This window comes from Lepisosteus platostomus, chromosome 5 (genome assembly GCF_059453375.1).
Source record: "Lepisosteus platostomus isolate fLepPlt1 chromosome 5, fLepPlt1.hap1, whole genome shotgun sequence".
Lineage (NCBI taxonomy): Eukaryota > Metazoa > Chordata > Actinopteri > Semionotiformes > Lepisosteidae > Lepisosteus > Lepisosteus platostomus.
Genome location: NC_142615.1, coordinates 49,722,953 through 49,739,477, shown reverse-complemented (window position 1 = coordinate 49,739,477; position 16,525 = coordinate 49,722,953). Strand labels below are relative to the sequence as shown.

The 16,525-nt window shown below is 39.6% G+C and overlaps 4 non-coding genes across 4 annotated transcripts; 1 reads left to right on the top strand and 3 right to left on the bottom strand.

The window, feature by feature from the left end:
- Positions 1-5,828: 5,828 nt before the first annotated feature.
- trnaw-cca (transfer RNA tryptophan (anticodon CCA)) lies at positions 5,829-5,900 on the bottom strand. The gene has a single exon. It is a non-coding gene; the product is annotated as a tRNA-Trp (tRNA).
- Positions 5,901-7,340: 1,440 nt separating this feature from the next.
- Positions 7,341-7,414, bottom strand: trnan-guu (transfer RNA asparagine (anticodon GUU)). Its single transcript has one exon. It is a non-coding gene; the product is annotated as a tRNA-Asn (tRNA).
- Positions 7,415-9,023: 1,609 nt separating this feature from the next.
- trnaw-cca (transfer RNA tryptophan (anticodon CCA)) lies at positions 9,024-9,095 on the bottom strand. The gene has a single exon. It is a non-coding gene; the product is annotated as a tRNA-Trp (tRNA).
- A 6,761-nt stretch (positions 9,096-15,856) lies between these two features.
- Positions 15,857-15,928, top strand: trnaw-cca (transfer RNA tryptophan (anticodon CCA)). Its single transcript has one exon. It is a non-coding gene; the product is annotated as a tRNA-Trp (tRNA).
- The last annotated feature ends 597 nt before the right edge of the window (positions 15,929-16,525 follow it).

Below are 16,525 nucleotides of genomic sequence, written 5' to 3'. Positions count from 1 at the left end.
CTTCGATGCTTAAAATGTTTAGGGAGAAATGGAATACTGGTGTGTATGTCTTCTTTAAAGTACCGAGACCAGCCATATACTGTATGTTTAAGTTCCAAAATTAATATCGTTTATGGACTTCACACGCGTTGCAATATGCTCCTATTCTTTTTATGCTCAGGCACTAAGATTTCCCTTCAGAGGTAAAATTCCATATAAATATTAAATACTACAATGGACACAGTAAAGACGTTTACTGTAAATCTTTCTACGACAGACCAACGGACCACGAGTGCCCCTGTCAGTCAACCAATCACATACCGCGGTACCCCGCGTCATCTTGTGTCACGATGCGCGACGCCGTAGCCAATTACCTCCAGTACGTGTCTGTACCGCGCACTTTGAATGGCTGCATCTGTAGATGAATATTTTTGGCACAGCTGTTACAACAAACAGGCAAATAAACTTTTTTTATTATTCCATTCGAGCTGTAGTTTTGAAAATGTTTTTTTCCATTCATTAAATAATACAAAACACAAACCCACCATAAACGTCTGACCATTGTTATTCCTGAATTATAAGCTCGTACCCACGTACTGCGAAATTCGTGCAAGAGTCACAGCTGGTAGGCAGTTCAACGAATATGATGCTTTTCAGGGGCCGAGTATTAGACACGTGTTATCGTGCGGAGCTTAGTCTTCCTCTAACGCAGTCTTTGCCTCGGACCACCCCTCTTGGCACATTAGCCCTTTAATTTTCGATTTTCTGTATAGAACACCGAATATCTTGAGGAAGTCTGTCAAGCAATGACTGCTGGATAATTGAGGTGAAAACATTGGTTCAAAATCAACATCCTCTGCTATTGCCGTTGATTCTTTGAGAGTTTCTTCAAGTTCTTCATTTGACCTTCAATATTGAGGGATATTGAGCATAATACCGTACTATTTGTAGCTTTCTTTTGATCGCCCGTTTTATTAAAATGCCAGCCTCTTTTACAATTATTTAGATGTTTGGCAAGGTGTAATAGCCCCCCTCGCATCCTCAGCTAAAATATTTCAAAAGTACAACAAAATTACATTATATTGAACAGCATTTATGTTAACATTTATATTCAAATTAAAGTAAATATACGAAAATATTAAAATACAACTTCGGCGATCTGTCGTTTTTGCTTGTCAAGTTCTCAAACAATTTTGCGTTGTATTTTAAATTACTTTAGCTGAAGATGCAACGGGAGCATAAGTGAATTCTCCCGCCACCCACTGGAACATATAATTCCATGGGTGAATACTAACTTTCTCGCAAGTTGCCAATATCGGAAATTATTGGAAATTCCCGGTAATGTTGACTCTGGTACTCAATTGTTTACTACTACAAATATCAAAATAGTTCAGGTTTTGCGGAACAATTAAATTTTTGCGGTGATGATGTTTACTATAGGAAGAAGTGCGTCCCTGGGTGGGATCAAAAAACCCACCTTGGGGTTAATAGCTAAACACGCTAACCGATTGCACCACAGAAATGCTTACACCTTGATTTTTTTCATTTACATACTTTTGGTGAACAAAAAAATTCACTCGCATTTCATCTTTCGCAAGCTATATGATTTAAAAAAAACAAGTTGTTCTTCAAAGGAAATGAATAAACGCATTAAACCAAATCAAGACCTCTTTGAGTGTCCCAAATTACATGTTCTGTAAAACAAGACAGGAAAAAAAAGGTACCGCTGGAATTCGGATCCAGGATCTCCTCTTTATGAAATAGGTGTTTTAACCAGCTTTACCACAGCACCGGCAGAACACTATTCTTATACAGGTGGGTACCCACCCTCAAACCTTTGTTCTCCCGCTACTTTACCTTTGAATACTGCCCTGTCTCTCTCACACCTGAAGAAGGCTCCACGGCCGAAACGTTGTGTTCTCTTTCTTCTTTTTTTCAGCATGGAATAAACCTATTACCTATTCTTATACAGCCGCTTGGACACACCGCTCTGAGACATCTGAGGTCGATGTGCTGAGCCTGGTCGCCGAGCAAAATCATGCCCGGGGGGGGCAGCTTTCATGATGTGGTTGCCGAGTGGTTAAGGTGATGGACTGCTAATCCGTTGTGCTTTGTACGCGTGGGTTCGAATCCCATCCTTGTCGGTTTATGTCTTCGACTTGTGATCTGTTTCTAAGTTGTACTTGCTTTCTTTAGCTACTGTAGTAGAGCAGTAATATTTCTAGCATTGGCTGAACATGGCTTACAGCTGTTAGGAATCCCTGGTGGGAAGATACACGGATCCTGTGCAGACGCAGGCACGGGTGATAGATGAGGCAGGCGAACAAACCAAAACGAGAGGCAAGGTCGTAGTCAAAAGGCGAAAGGCAAGTCGTAATCCAGGAAGTTCTCCGGTAGCAGGCAGTCCGAGGCGAGAGGCGAGGTGCAAAGTCGAAAAGGCAGAAGGGGAATCCAAAATCCAGAATAAACGAGGTACGGGGAAAAACGCCAGGTAGAGCTCTCAAGGAGTAGACTCAATACCGAGCAGAGGGAAGCAGGTGAAGATGGTTTAAATAGCAGTGCGCACCGCACAGTGAGTGTGCGCAGGTGGTTTAACTCATACGGCGGTGTTTGTTAATAATCACCCGCTGCTGGGGCTGATTAGCTCGCTTACGCTTTGGTCTTGACTGCCTGGTGGTCGTGATAACAGCAGTAGCTGACAGATATAGTCTCTTAATATTTAGGTTAAATTTATGCTTTGTACTGCTTTCACCTGATATTAATAGTAGTCCTGATGAACGATTTAGGGACATGGCGCATCTTGAAAATGTTCTTGTTAATTTCAGTTTGGAAAAAATGCACTCACCAGAACCAGAAACTGGTCGTATCTGCAAAATGCGCAATGCAATAGCATGTCCTGTCTTGCTATGAGTCCTTATCTGTTACAGGAGGCGTTGTAGGACTTTTTAAGCTCAGAAAAAGCTATCAATTCATCTTACATTTCTACTCCATCAATATTAGCAATGTTATCTTTACTAAGCTCTAAATAAATGCAAATTTTAAAATACATTTTAAAATAAATGCTATTCCATATATTGTAACTTTTTGGTATTTAGAATTTTTATCTGAGGATGCAAGGGAAAGTATTATACAAATGTGAAAGAGGGTTGTATTTTAATACAATTTTCCATCAAAAGAAAACCAAAATCCGTATGATATTACCGTCAATATCCCTCGATACATTATTTTAAACCAGACATAATGAAAGACGTAGTAACTAGACACACCTACAAAACATGAATAGTAGCGGCTCTGAACTCAATGTGGTGCTGGATGGGAATGCAATACAAACGCCAATGGCACAATGGATAATGTGTCTGATTACGGATCAGAAGACTGTAGGTTTGTACTCCTTCCTGGTTCGTGAAAAAGCTTTTAAACCACACTACTCAACACTGACATCGTAGGGTGTGCGGTCCTACACAACCTTACTATCGACTGGATGAGTCTTCTGTTCAATCTCCGATTCTTTCCGCACATTCCTGCTATTTTACCACCGTTATTGTAGGACAACAGCCACAGACACGAGAAGATACACTATTCCGAACAAATGTCTTAAAAAATCACGTTGACAATACGTTTTTTGTTTCTTTAAGGTAACCTAACTTTTGCCTGTAAAGTTCACATTATTTTCTGTAGCCGCAAATCCCCAATATTTCTGCTGTCTCCTGAGAAACACAAGCATGGAGTCAAATCATATTAAATAACACAACACATCTATTAATTTAATACCCAGATGTGACAGAACACATGTAAGACTTACACACAGCCTTTATTTTGCGATAGTGAATTTGCAGGTATCCTGGGGAGGGAAGAGAACTGATATTAAGGAAATACATATTTAAAGGGGATATACGTCTTAAATGTGTTTTGTCACATCTGGGTGTTAACTGAATATTTTTTTAGCATTATTTGTTGTGTTTTGACTCTATACTTGTGTTTCTCAGGAGACAGCAGAAATATTGATGTTTACATTTATATTCACATTCCCGTTGATATTGACTTAGGTACTCAACTATTTACTTGTAGTTTGACTCGTGTCAAAAGTTGAAAATCTCTGCAAACATCAAGATGGCTAAGGACGTGCAAAGAAACTCAATCACATTTAGAGAAGGTAATGTTTAGATCGGATTAATTCGAAGTGTGTCTCTGGGTGCGTTTGATCTACGAACGATGTGTTTAACTGAAGCACACCCTGACTGAGTGTGCCATAGAAACTGACACATGTCGTATTTTTCTACATTCACAGATTTTTGGCTAAAGTAAAAAAAAATCGTTGTCATTTTCTTCCCAGCTGGCAGTAATTCTTTTGCACTGATAACAAAGATAAGCATTTTAGCTTTCGCAATGTGTGGAGTTCTTGAAAAACAAGTTGTGCCAAAAACGAAATAAACACCTCCATTAAACTTAATGCAGAAGCATGTTGTCTATAACAGTAAACGATGCAAGAAGACAGGAAGAAAGGCACCGCTGGGATTTAAACCCAGGATCTCGTGTTTATTAAAGAGGCGCTTTAACCATCTAAGCCACGACACCGGCAGAACTCTCTTCTTTTACTGCCACTTGGACACACCGCTCTGAGACACCTGCGTTTAGTAAGCACTGAGTCCGCCGGCTGAGCAAGCTGCCTCCTTTACACGGAACAGGAGCCCTGACCGTAAGAGAAATGAAGAGAAATGGCTTTTATCGGGCACTTTTCATGTCCAATGCACTTGACATCTCCCAAGGGGGACAGAGTTCATTAACGACACTTTTCCTTTCTTTCTTCTTTCTGTACACTTTGATGAAACAAAACGAGAAATCATGTAAGGGAAAATGTCTTTTTTCATGGAGAAAACATGCACCGGGAAATGTTGTGTTTAGAAGAAGTGAGTTAACATGAAAAGTGACCTAATTTACCAGAGCAAATGCTCACCAAGCAAGATCTGCTTTACTACTAGAGAGAAGTAGAGTGAAAGACGTGATCATTTCACGCCGCTGTGGAACGAAACGCTTTTGTCTTGGAATTCTAAATCAATTAGAAATTCAGAGCGACACATAAAGGCTTTGTCTGCTTAAAAGTGATGATTTTTTAAAACTAAAAAAAATGTAGAAAACACGTTTCTCACTTAGAAATTTAAGATGGGGGTGGGGTATTACTAGTAACGGCACTGAACTCACCATGGTGCAATTAATTTACGTGACGGGCTAGTGGTTTAATGGATAACGCGTCTGATTTCGGTTTATAAGATTGTCGATTCGACTTCTACCGGGGTTGTGTGATTCAAATCAGGCTCCTCAGAAATAGATGTCTGTTATGTAAATGAACCCCACCTGAAAGCAAACGTTGGGTCTGGGTTCCTTTCTTTCCTGCATGAAATAGCAAATCGTTACAAAAACAAAAACACCAACTAATGTCCAATAGTCCAATAGTTAGTCATTTAAGTAAACATGAATATACTGTAAGGTCTTGGTACATGGGAGTGGATTTCAACCACAATTAAAAAAGGGCAAATTATAATTACAGGCTTCAGACACTTTTTCATACAAAAGTGACCAAACACTCCCTAACTTTCAGGTTTGCTTGAACCTGTAACAGAAAAGCGGTTTGAAACTTCCATTCTCTGATGTCACTGTCTCTAAAGTCGGACGTGATGTTTCGCGGATGTGCAGTGTGCCTTTTCTCTTGTCGTGTTCAAGATGAAATGCTGCATAAGCTCCTGACTGGGTGTTCTGTACTGTTCAGATTACCTAGGTGGTGTACAGCTAAAACCCAACTGCATGGTGTGAATTCCAGGTTTGGCACCAGCAGCACCTGCAAACACATCAGCTGACCTCGACATGATTTGAACACGCGACCTTCTGATCTGGAGTCAGACGCGCTACCGTTGCGCCACGAGGTCACTTGCGACACGTGCTTTTAATTCACCCAAAGAGAAATATCAGCGTCCCTGAAAAAGATTGTTTTCATTCTCTCCTGTGAGGAGCGCCGCTCTTCCAACGAGGGTCTCTTCATCCCAGACCACAGATTATTCCTCCCGCCCGGCTCTCTCACGGAGAGCAGACACACTGTCTCCACTAATGTGTTTACTACATCTATAGATCTGACCCCCTACAGCCCCGATATTCCTGGACAGGATATTTACCACCAGCCTGGTGAACTTCTCATCTTGACCTCTCCCAGGAGGAGCACAATTAACACAGAATCCTCTCTCCATTTAGCAAATAACACAAAAAACTGTTTACCTGTCAAGACAGAAAACCAGGCTGCTCCAGGTGAGGCTTAAACTCACAACCTCGGCATGAGTCCACTGAATATGTCATTTTACATGGCCTGAACCAGGAAAGAGATTGGAAGTCAAGAAGTTATGGTTTTGTTTTAATACTTGCCTACTCTTTTAATTTTTCGGTCAAATCTTTTATTTGGGAGTACTTTAAATGGATGTTAATCTTTGTCCCAATGCACGATTCTGGGCCATGGTGTATCTTGAATAATGTTCTTATAGGCTTCAGTTTGGAAAAGTGCGGTCTTCAGAAGCTACTGAAACCGCTAATGGTTTCATAACACTTAATGCAAAAGCAACGTTCGGGTTTGAAAAATAATATTTCTTGCTATGAATACAAACACTGTTACAGGAGGCGTGTTAGGGCTATTTTAGCTTAGATCATCAATTCATCTTACATTTCTTCTCCATCTATATCAACAGCGTCATCGCTACTGAGCGCTAAAGGCAGGTCCTGGCAATACAATCTTCTTTAGAAAACATTTTTAAAACTATTTCCACTACCATACATAAAGTAAAAGATACCGATTGCACACAACTCATAAAATCTCTTTTCCAGGGACGTTGTAGCTAGATGCAAATTCCAATCGAAAATGTATCAGCTTTAAAATTTTCTTTTGGATCCACAGGACGATCAGCATGAGACTCAAAATATACCTGTGTTTGATTGTACAGCATAGATTGTACAGCATTTATGTTTACATTTATGTTACAATTAAGGTAAATATATCAAAATATCAACATCCAACTTCACAGTGCTAAGGTACTGTAACAGTGCTTGTCAAATTCTCAAACAAATCTGCGTTGTATTTCTAAACTCTTTTAGCAGAGGACGCAACAGGAGTATAAATGATATCTCCTGCAAGCCATTCAAAGATACTTTTCCAAGAGTGAATATGGATTTCTGGGGAGTTGCGGTGTTGATCACTATTGGACTTCCCCGGTCTCAAGTGTTGTTGTTGGACACGGGCAAAAGACTCGCATTTTCTGCAAATATAAAGAGGGTTAAGGTTTCAGCTTTAGCGGAGACAGTGTTTACATTGACAATAATAAGAAGATCGTCCCTGGGTGGGTTTAAACCACCAACCTTTCAGTTAACAGCCGAACGCGCTCGCCAATTGCGCCACAGAGACTGATGAGAGAAGCTTTTCTCCATTCGCACCTTTCCGGTCAAAAAATAAACATTGCTTGCATTTTCTTGCCAGTTGGCAATATTCCTACTGCTCTGATAGCAAAGAATTACATTTCATTTTTCACAAGCTGTATGAATTTCTTGAAAAACAAGTTGTTGCAGAAAGGAAATAAATTCATGCTTTAAACTAAATCAAGCCCTATGTGGTTGTCCAAGATGGTAGTTTCTGCACAAAAAGACAGGAAGAAAGGCACAGCTGGGATGTGGAGCTAGGATCTCCAGTCAACGAGACAGGTACTTAAACCAACTCAGCTACGGTGCCGGCAGAATTCTCCTCTTTTATAGCCGCTTGGACACACCGCTCTGAGCCATCTGCATTCAGTAAGCCCTGAGTCTGCTGGCTGAGCAAGCTGCCTCCTTTACACGGAACAGGAGTCCTGACCGTAAGAGAAATGAAGAGAAATGGCTTTTATTGGGCACTTTTCATGTCCAATGCGCTTGACATCTTCCAAGGAGGACAGAGTTCATTAACGACACTTTTCCTTTCTTTCTTCTTTCTGTACACTTTGATGAAACAAAACGAGAAATCATGTAAGGAAAAATGTCTTTTTTCATGGAGAAAACATGCACCGGGAAATGTTGTGTTTAGAAGAAGTGAGTTAACATGAAAAATGACCTAAGTTACTGGAGCAAATGCTCACCTAGCAAGATCTGCTTTACCACTAGAGAGAAGTAGAGTGAAAGACGTGATCATTTCATGCCGTTGTGGAACGAAACGCTTTTGTCTTGGAATTCTAAATCAATTAGAAATTCAGAGCGACACATAAAGGCTTTGTCTGCTTAAAAGTGATGATTTTTTAAAACTAAAAAAAAAATGTAGAAAACACGTTTCTCACTTAGAAATTTAAGATGGGGGTGGGGTATTACTAGTAGCGGAACTGAACTCACCATGGTGCAATTAATTTACGTGATGGGCTAGTGGTTTAATGGATAACGCGTCTGATTTCGGTTTATAAGATTGTCGATTCGACTTCTACCGTGGTTTTGTGATTCAAATCAGGCTCCTCAGAAATAGATGTACGTTATGTAAATGAACCGCACCTGAAAGCAAACGTTGGGTCTGGGTTCCTTTCTTTCCTGCATGAAATAGCAAATCGTTACAAAAAAAAAACACCAACTAATGTCCAATAGTCCAAAAGTTAGTCATTTAAGTAAACATGAATATACTGTAAGGTCTTGGTACATGGGAGTGGATTTCAACCACAATTAAAAAAGGGCAAATTATAATTACAGGCTTCAGACACTTTGTCATACAAAAGTGACCAAACACTCCCTAACTTTCAGGTTTGCTTGAACCTGTAACAAAAAAGCAGTCTGAAACTTCCATTCTCTGATGTTACTGTCTCTAAAGCCAGACGTGATGTTTCACAGATGTGCAGTGTACCTTTTCTCTTGTCGTGTTCAAGATGACCTGCTGCATAAGCTCCTATCTGGGTGTTCTGTACTGCACTGTTATTTCATTCAGATTACCTATGTGGTGTACAGAGAAAACCTGACTGCATGGTATAATTTCCAGGTTCAGCACCAGCAGCACCTGCAAACACACCAGCTGACCTCGATGTGATTTGAACACACAACCTTCTGATCTGGAGTCAGACGCGCTACCGTTGCGCCACGCGGTCACTCGTGACAAGTCCTTTTAATTCCCCCAAAGAGAATAACAGTAATGCTAGAATAACTAGTATTAAAACTAATAATACTACTGTTAATTCTCTAACAGTAACACTATAATTATAAATAATATTTACATGAATATTAACATTAAAACTAAAACTATCAGTAGCGCTATCATCATTAATACTCACATGAACACTAGCATTAAAACAACCAGTTGTACTCTCATTAATATTGATATGAATACACTAGTATTAGTATTTGTTGCTACCCATGACGTTACATCGCTCTTTGTGATGAACGAGATACACCTAGACGCGCACAGTGACGTGGCGCCTGTCCCCGTGGTTACCATACTTATGATTTATAAACACGGGAAAAAATACATGTAAACTGTTACTTACAGTGCCTTGCGAAAGTATTCGGCCCTCTTGAACTTTTTAACCTTTTGCCACATTTCAGGCTTCAAACATAAAGATATAAATTTTTTATTTTATGTGAAGAATCACCAACAAGTGGGACACAATTGTGAAGTGGAACGAAATCTATTGGATTTTTGAAACTTTTTTAACTAATAAAAAAATGAAAAGTGGGGCGTGCAAAATTATTCAGCCCCCTTGCGTTAATACTTTGTAGAGCCACCTTTTGCTGCGATTACAGCTGCAAGTCGCTTGGGGTATGTCTCTATCAGTTTTGCACATCGAGAGACTGAAATTCTTGCCCATTCTTCCTTGCAAAACAGCTCGAGCTCAGTGAGGTTGGATGGAGAGCGTTTGTGAACAGCAGTTTTCAGCTCTTTCCACAGATTCTCGATTGGATTCAGGTCTGGACTTTGACTTGGCCATTCAAACACCTGGATACGTTTATTTGTGAACCATTCCTTTGTAGATTTTGCTGTATGTTTGGGATCATTGTCTTGTTGGAAGATAAATCTCCGTCCCAGTTTCAGGTCTTTTGCAGACTCCAACAGGTTTTCATTCAGAATGGTCCTGTATTTGGCTGCATCCATCTTCCCCTCAATTTTAACCATCTTCCCTGTCCCTGCTGAAGAAAAGCAGGCCCAAACCATGATGCTGCCACCACCATGTTTGACAGTGGGGATGGTGTATTGAGGGTGATGAGCTGTGTTGCTTTTACGCCAAACAAATCGTTTTGCATTGTGGCCAAAAAGTTCGATTTTGGTTTCATCTGACCAGAGCACCTTCTTCCACATGTTTGGGGTGTCTCCCAGGTGGCTTGTGGCAAACTTTAGACGAGACTTTTTATGGATATCTTTGAGAAATGGCTTTCTTCTTGCCACTCTTCCATAAAGGCCAGATTTGTGCAGTGTAAGACTGATTGTTGTCCTATGGACAGACTCTCCCACCTCAGCTGTAGTTCTCTGCAGTTCATCCAGAGTGATCATGGGCCTCTTGGCTGCATCTCTGATCAGTCTTCTCCTTGTCTGAGCTGAAAGTTTAGAGGGACGGCCAGGTCTTGGTAGATTTGCAGTGGTCTGATACTCCTTCCATTTCAAGATGATCGCTTGCACAGTGCTCCTTGGGATGTTTGAAGCTTGGGAAATCTTTTTGTATCCAAATCCGGCATTAAACTTCTCCACAACAGTATTACGGACCTGCCTGGTGTGTTCCTTGGTCTTCATGATGCTCTCTGCGCTTTCAACAGAACCTTGAGACTATCACAGAGCAGGTGCATTTATACAGAGACTTGATTACACACAGGTGGATTCTATTTATCACCATCAGTCATTTAGGAAAACATTGGATCATTCAGAGATCCTCGCTGAACTTCTGGAGTGAGTTTGCTGCACTGAAAGTAAAGGGGCCGAATAATTTTGCACGCCCCACTTTTCATTTTTTTATTAGTTAAAAAAGTTTCAAAAATCCAATAGATTTCGTTCCACTTCACAATTGTGTCCCACTTGTTGGTGATTCTTCACATAAAATAAAAAATTTATATCTTTATGTTTGAAGCTTGAAATGTGGCAAAAGGTTGAAAAGTTCAAGGGGGCCGAATACTTTCGCAAGGCACTGTACATACATTTATCAACTTGGAATATATTTTTTTAGCTCTAGGATACAGTTACCTAAATAATAATAAGAATAATCATTGTTTAATTTCGGTTTGAACATTTTTTACACTAAACGCACTGTGGTAATTGATCGATACAGTCTTTATTGACTGTTTTCTAGATATTTAAAACAGGATCAAAAACAGAAAAAGAACCAGTACTCACCAATCGGTGAAGTTAATCGTTTATTCTACGGTTTTTCAATTGAATTAATTGGTTTTCGATAGATAAATGATCAATAACTCTCCTCCGTGCACACCCTCCCGCGGTCTTGCTCTCTGATCCAGGTGCTCAGGCTGGTGTCTGTGACATTACAGCGCTCTTTCTAACAGAGCAGAGCGCGTCTCCGCTGGAGGAGACTCCTGTCCGGAGCCTGGGGGGCTTTTCTTACAGATATAACATCCCCCCCAAAAAAGAATACACCGGGCTGTGAAGAGAAGCAAATCATAACAGTTGTAAAAGGAGAGTGACAAACCAAGGAATGAAATTCATTAAACAGGAAAAAAAATAGTTTACTTCGCAGATGAATGTGTTACAAGGCGTACCTGTGTGGAGCAGTAGAGAACGAGTACAAGTCCCTGTAATAAGTGCATTTAAATGTTTTAAACGAATCATCAGAGTATAGAAGCCAGGAGGATCAGGAACCTGATCCTGGAGGTTAAAATGTGTATCCTGGTTTTATTTCCAGCCTGCTCTCAGTTCCATAGGTAGTCTGATTATTTAAATTAAATGTATAACTGTTACAATAATTCATCTAATTGTAAATTTATAAGACTGTGAGACACCTGTGAGAGACATATGAGAGCTGGTGATTCCCTGGGCTGGTGTGGAATCACACACAGACAGGTCTTCTTCTGTGTGATCTGAGTCCCACTGCTGAGAGCTACAGACTGGTCAACTGGTCACTACTGTAGACACGGTCATTGGCCCATCGGCTACTAATAATCAATATACAGTGTACTGACCAGAGTGTCACTACTTGTGTTTATTACATTAAAAGATAATTCCACACTCACGTGTGTTAGAAAACATTTATAAAACATGTTTGGAGATTGACATACAGTAAAGAAAGTAATACTGAAGGGCTGGAGGTCCTGGAAAGGGTTAATAGAAGCTTCTTGCTTCTGACCTGGAACAGAGTCCACAGCTGACAGATCAGTGAGTCTTGAGCCCAGTTCACAGAGAGGAGAACCAGGAGCTCTTCTCTGTCTCTAAGTGGCTGTGAGGAAGGAGAAAATGGGGAGATGTGACCTGAGTCCAGGCTGTTCCAGGATTGTCTGAACGTCCTCTGGTTCTGGATTGACGGATAAAAAGAAGTATGGAGCTTCTGTCCGATTGTCTCTGAGCTGTGAATCAGACTGAGAAGAGAATAATGATTTATTATTCTGCCTCTGATAATTTTTCTCTTTGCCAAGTGGTGTTACATCCCCTTCAGAAACTCTGCACAGACTGTCAGAGTGAGAGAAAAGTAGAGAGATGGACAGATAAGAGCACACGCGGTGAGAGATACATATGTCTTGATTTACTTTGAACCAAGTGTTCATTTCCTTTGTGGAACAAGTTGTTTCTGAACTTCAAGAAATTCATACAACTTCTGAAAGATAAAATATAAGTCTTGCTAATCAGGACAGAAGAAATACCGCAAGAAAATATCAGTGATTTTTCTCCTTTTAACGAAAAGTGGAGAAAAACAACGGCAGTGCATCTCCGTCATCTTAATTTAGCTTAATACAAGTATTCACTTCCTTTTCTGTGGATTACAGACTGCGAAAGATGAAATAAAGTTATTGGTTATTCATGGTCAGTGCAGAAGATATACTGCCGGCTGGCAGGAAAATGTCAGTATTTTATAATTCTTTAATTACAAACGTGTGACTGGCAAAAAGCAACGGGAGTGTGTCTCTCTGCAGCTATTAAATGAAGGGCTGGTGGTTCAAACCCACTAAGGGACGAGCTTCAGACTGTTCCGCTGTAACCATAACCTCTGCTAAAACTTGATGGGATTTCTTCGCAAGCCCTCCTGAAATTTGCAGGAAATATGGATTTTACTCGTGTGGAACTACAAGTAAACAATTAAGTACCTGTCAATGTCCAAGAAAACCATTTTCACATGTGGAATTTTATCTTCAACTGGCTGTCAGGAGAATTCATTTATACACCCGTTGTATCCTTAGCAAAAATATTTTAAAATTAGAACACAGATTTGTTGGAGAACTTGACAATCCTTGACAATCATTATTAAATGAGCATTATACAATTGTGTGTTGATATTTTGTATATGTACCTTAATTGTAATAAAATTAAACATAATTGCTTTGATATGGATGTTCATTTGAAGGATTTGAGGAAACTATCAAGGATCTCAGAACAACCAAAGATACATTTGGGCATCTGCTATTGGTAAAGATTAAAGAGTACTGTAAGTGTGAAGCTTGCACACACACGAGAGAAAAATCAGTTTTAATGTACTTCATTAAACTGATGGTGTGCTTATCAATCGTGCATAAAATGTACATAGCTGAGGATGGTTTCAATCAGTCGATTTCTGGATTAAGGGCCCAGCACGGTTCCGCTGCACCACTCTGCTAACAGATGTCTTAGTGTGATTCAACACAACTACTCTATCTTTGCTTTCTAAAAGTGTGCCCGAGATGGAAAAGTCTAAATGGTAAACGCAGACGTCACTTTGAGCACTTGGTCTTTTATAGTACAAATCATCACACGCTGCCTTACATGGCGTGTCTTCAAGATCCTTGTGAACCAAACCTTCTGCCAAACTGAATCTTTCGTCGTTAATTCCCAAATCTTCAATGAGAATCAGTGAAACGAAAACCAAGCCCATGTACACACTCGCGTCCTAGCGTGAAAGAAAAATGATGTAAGCATTTGAGAAATAACGAGAGTAGTCTGAACATCTCCAGCCTGTCAACTGCTCTACAAAGAGATCGCTCCCTCTACACCCACTTTATAACGCTGAAAATGATTCAGGAAGCACAGCAAAGTTCTAGAACCAGCGAATGCATCTGCATACATAAAATGTCAATTTTTCAAAAGTAAAATCTTCAGCTTTGAAAGATTGTCATCTAAATATTTTCGTTTTTCTCTTTTTTACATAACACGCCTTCGAGAAACAAACTGTCTTGTAATGAAGGCTGCATTAGAAAATGTGTATCTAGCTTTGTTAAATTAAAATCGGCACATCCCAGTGGACAAAAGATGTAGAATATATGGCTATTAAACGCATACTTTAGACATATAAATGTGCTCTGTAACTGGTCTAGAATGAAATTCAAATATACATATATCATTATACGTCAATTAGACATCTATGATTATATGTTTATTATACATAAATGGCTGGAGTTATATTATACGGATAAATTTAGAGGACTAATATACATATATAGTTAAAGGCCTATTATACATCAAATAAATATTTTATAGGTGTAGAAACTAGTAAATAAAGCCAATGATTTGTTTTAGAAATGTATTCTTAAAATATACAATTATTCACACCTGAAAAATATGTAGTTCAAATTATACATTATATACAATATTGTAATCAACAAATGGCTAATCATCATAAAAACACAACTAGTAAACTTCAGTTACAAATTCTAGTAACATGGCAATATATATAGTAATGACAAACAAACTAATCACATGATCCCGCTAAAATTTAACTCAAAACCACATTTCGATTCAAATATAAATTTTAACATTTACAACTTCTATATTTCCACGAAAATATAATTAATGCAGCACAAACGCTACTTTCTAAAAAAGACAGAATGAAACTGTTTGTTTTTGTGTTTCATGGTGATCCTCCTCTCGATACTAATGAAATGTTTAATATGATCCCTCGAGAAACAAAAAGGAGTCCATTTCCGCCTGGAATGATTGATGCCCCGTGGTACACTACGAGTTGCGTAAGGCTCTGTAACGCGCAGATGAGAAACTAACCTCTGCTTCTTCATTATATACACAGAGAGCTATATATGCGAGCTTACTGCCTCCTACGGGCTCTGTATTTGTTAGCGGTACAAGACCGGACGTGGAGAAATGAAGTGAGGAGGGTGTGTACATTAAAAGGCTCATATCGTCCCTGGAAGGGCTCAAACCACCACCCTTTTGGTTAACAACCAAACCACAAAGACGCATGTACAGCTTAACACTTCTCGGTCTCAGTGAAAGTGATACTCCGTAAAATTTCCAGAGATTCATTTATTTTTAAAGGAAAATCACCAACAGCGGCCGAGATCTACTGGAGTTTTTTCATTCTATACTGCGATTTATGAAGGGTACCCTGTGAAAATACGAGTTTTGACGAGACGGGATGGACATATAAGGTCAAAAAGCTTGGGGAATTGAACTTTAAGGTGAAGACTGCGGGTTCAGTAGCAGCAGAACCTGATCAGTATCAGTTGACTCCGATATACTTTGAAAATGAACTTGGGGATTTAGAGTCAGACGTGCTACCGTTGCACCTTGGGGTACTTAATTTAAAAAAATAGAAAAAACAATCAGTGTTCCTGGATCTGTAATTGAGAACAACACCTGCACAAGAGCTGCGCAGGAAGAATAAAATGTGGTCTGGGAAGAAGAGACTCTCTTTGGAAGAGCTGCGCTCTTCATAGGAGATTTTTTTTTTTTGTGAAGCTGATTTCCTTTGGGGAATTCAAAGGTATGGACAGCCGTGACTTCGTGGCGCAACGGTAGCGCGTCTGACTCCAGATCAGAAGGCTGCGTGTTCAAATCACGTCGAGGTCAGCTGTTACTTTTTCAGGTTCTGCTGGTCCTGAACACGGAATTCACACAATGCAGTTGAGTTCTATCTGTACACCACATAGATAATCTAAACAAAATAGAGCAGTACAGGACACGCAGTGTGGAGCTCACACAGGCTTACAGTCCCCAGCATTGGAGTGAGGAGGAAAAAAAGAACTTTGTTTTTTTTTTAAGAGAAAAGGCACAGTTCACATCTGCTTAACATCACGTCCAACTTTAGAGACAGCTACATCAGATAATGGAATCACAGAAGTTTCAGATAACTTTTTTTTTTAATACAGGTTCAAGCAAACCTGAAAGTTAATGAGTTTCCGGACACTTTTGTTTTATTAAAAAGTGTCTGAAGCCTGAAAATGTAATTTGAAAAAAAAAAACCGCTGTTGGACATTAGCAGGTGCTTTTTGTAACGATTTGCTATTTCATGCTGGAAAACAAAGGAAACAGACCCAACGTTTGCTTTCAGGTGCGGTTCATTACATAATATACATCTATTACTGAGGCGCTATAATAAAATTTACACGAGCCAGGTAGAAGTCGAACCTATAATCTTATGATCCGAAATCAGACGCGTTGTTTATT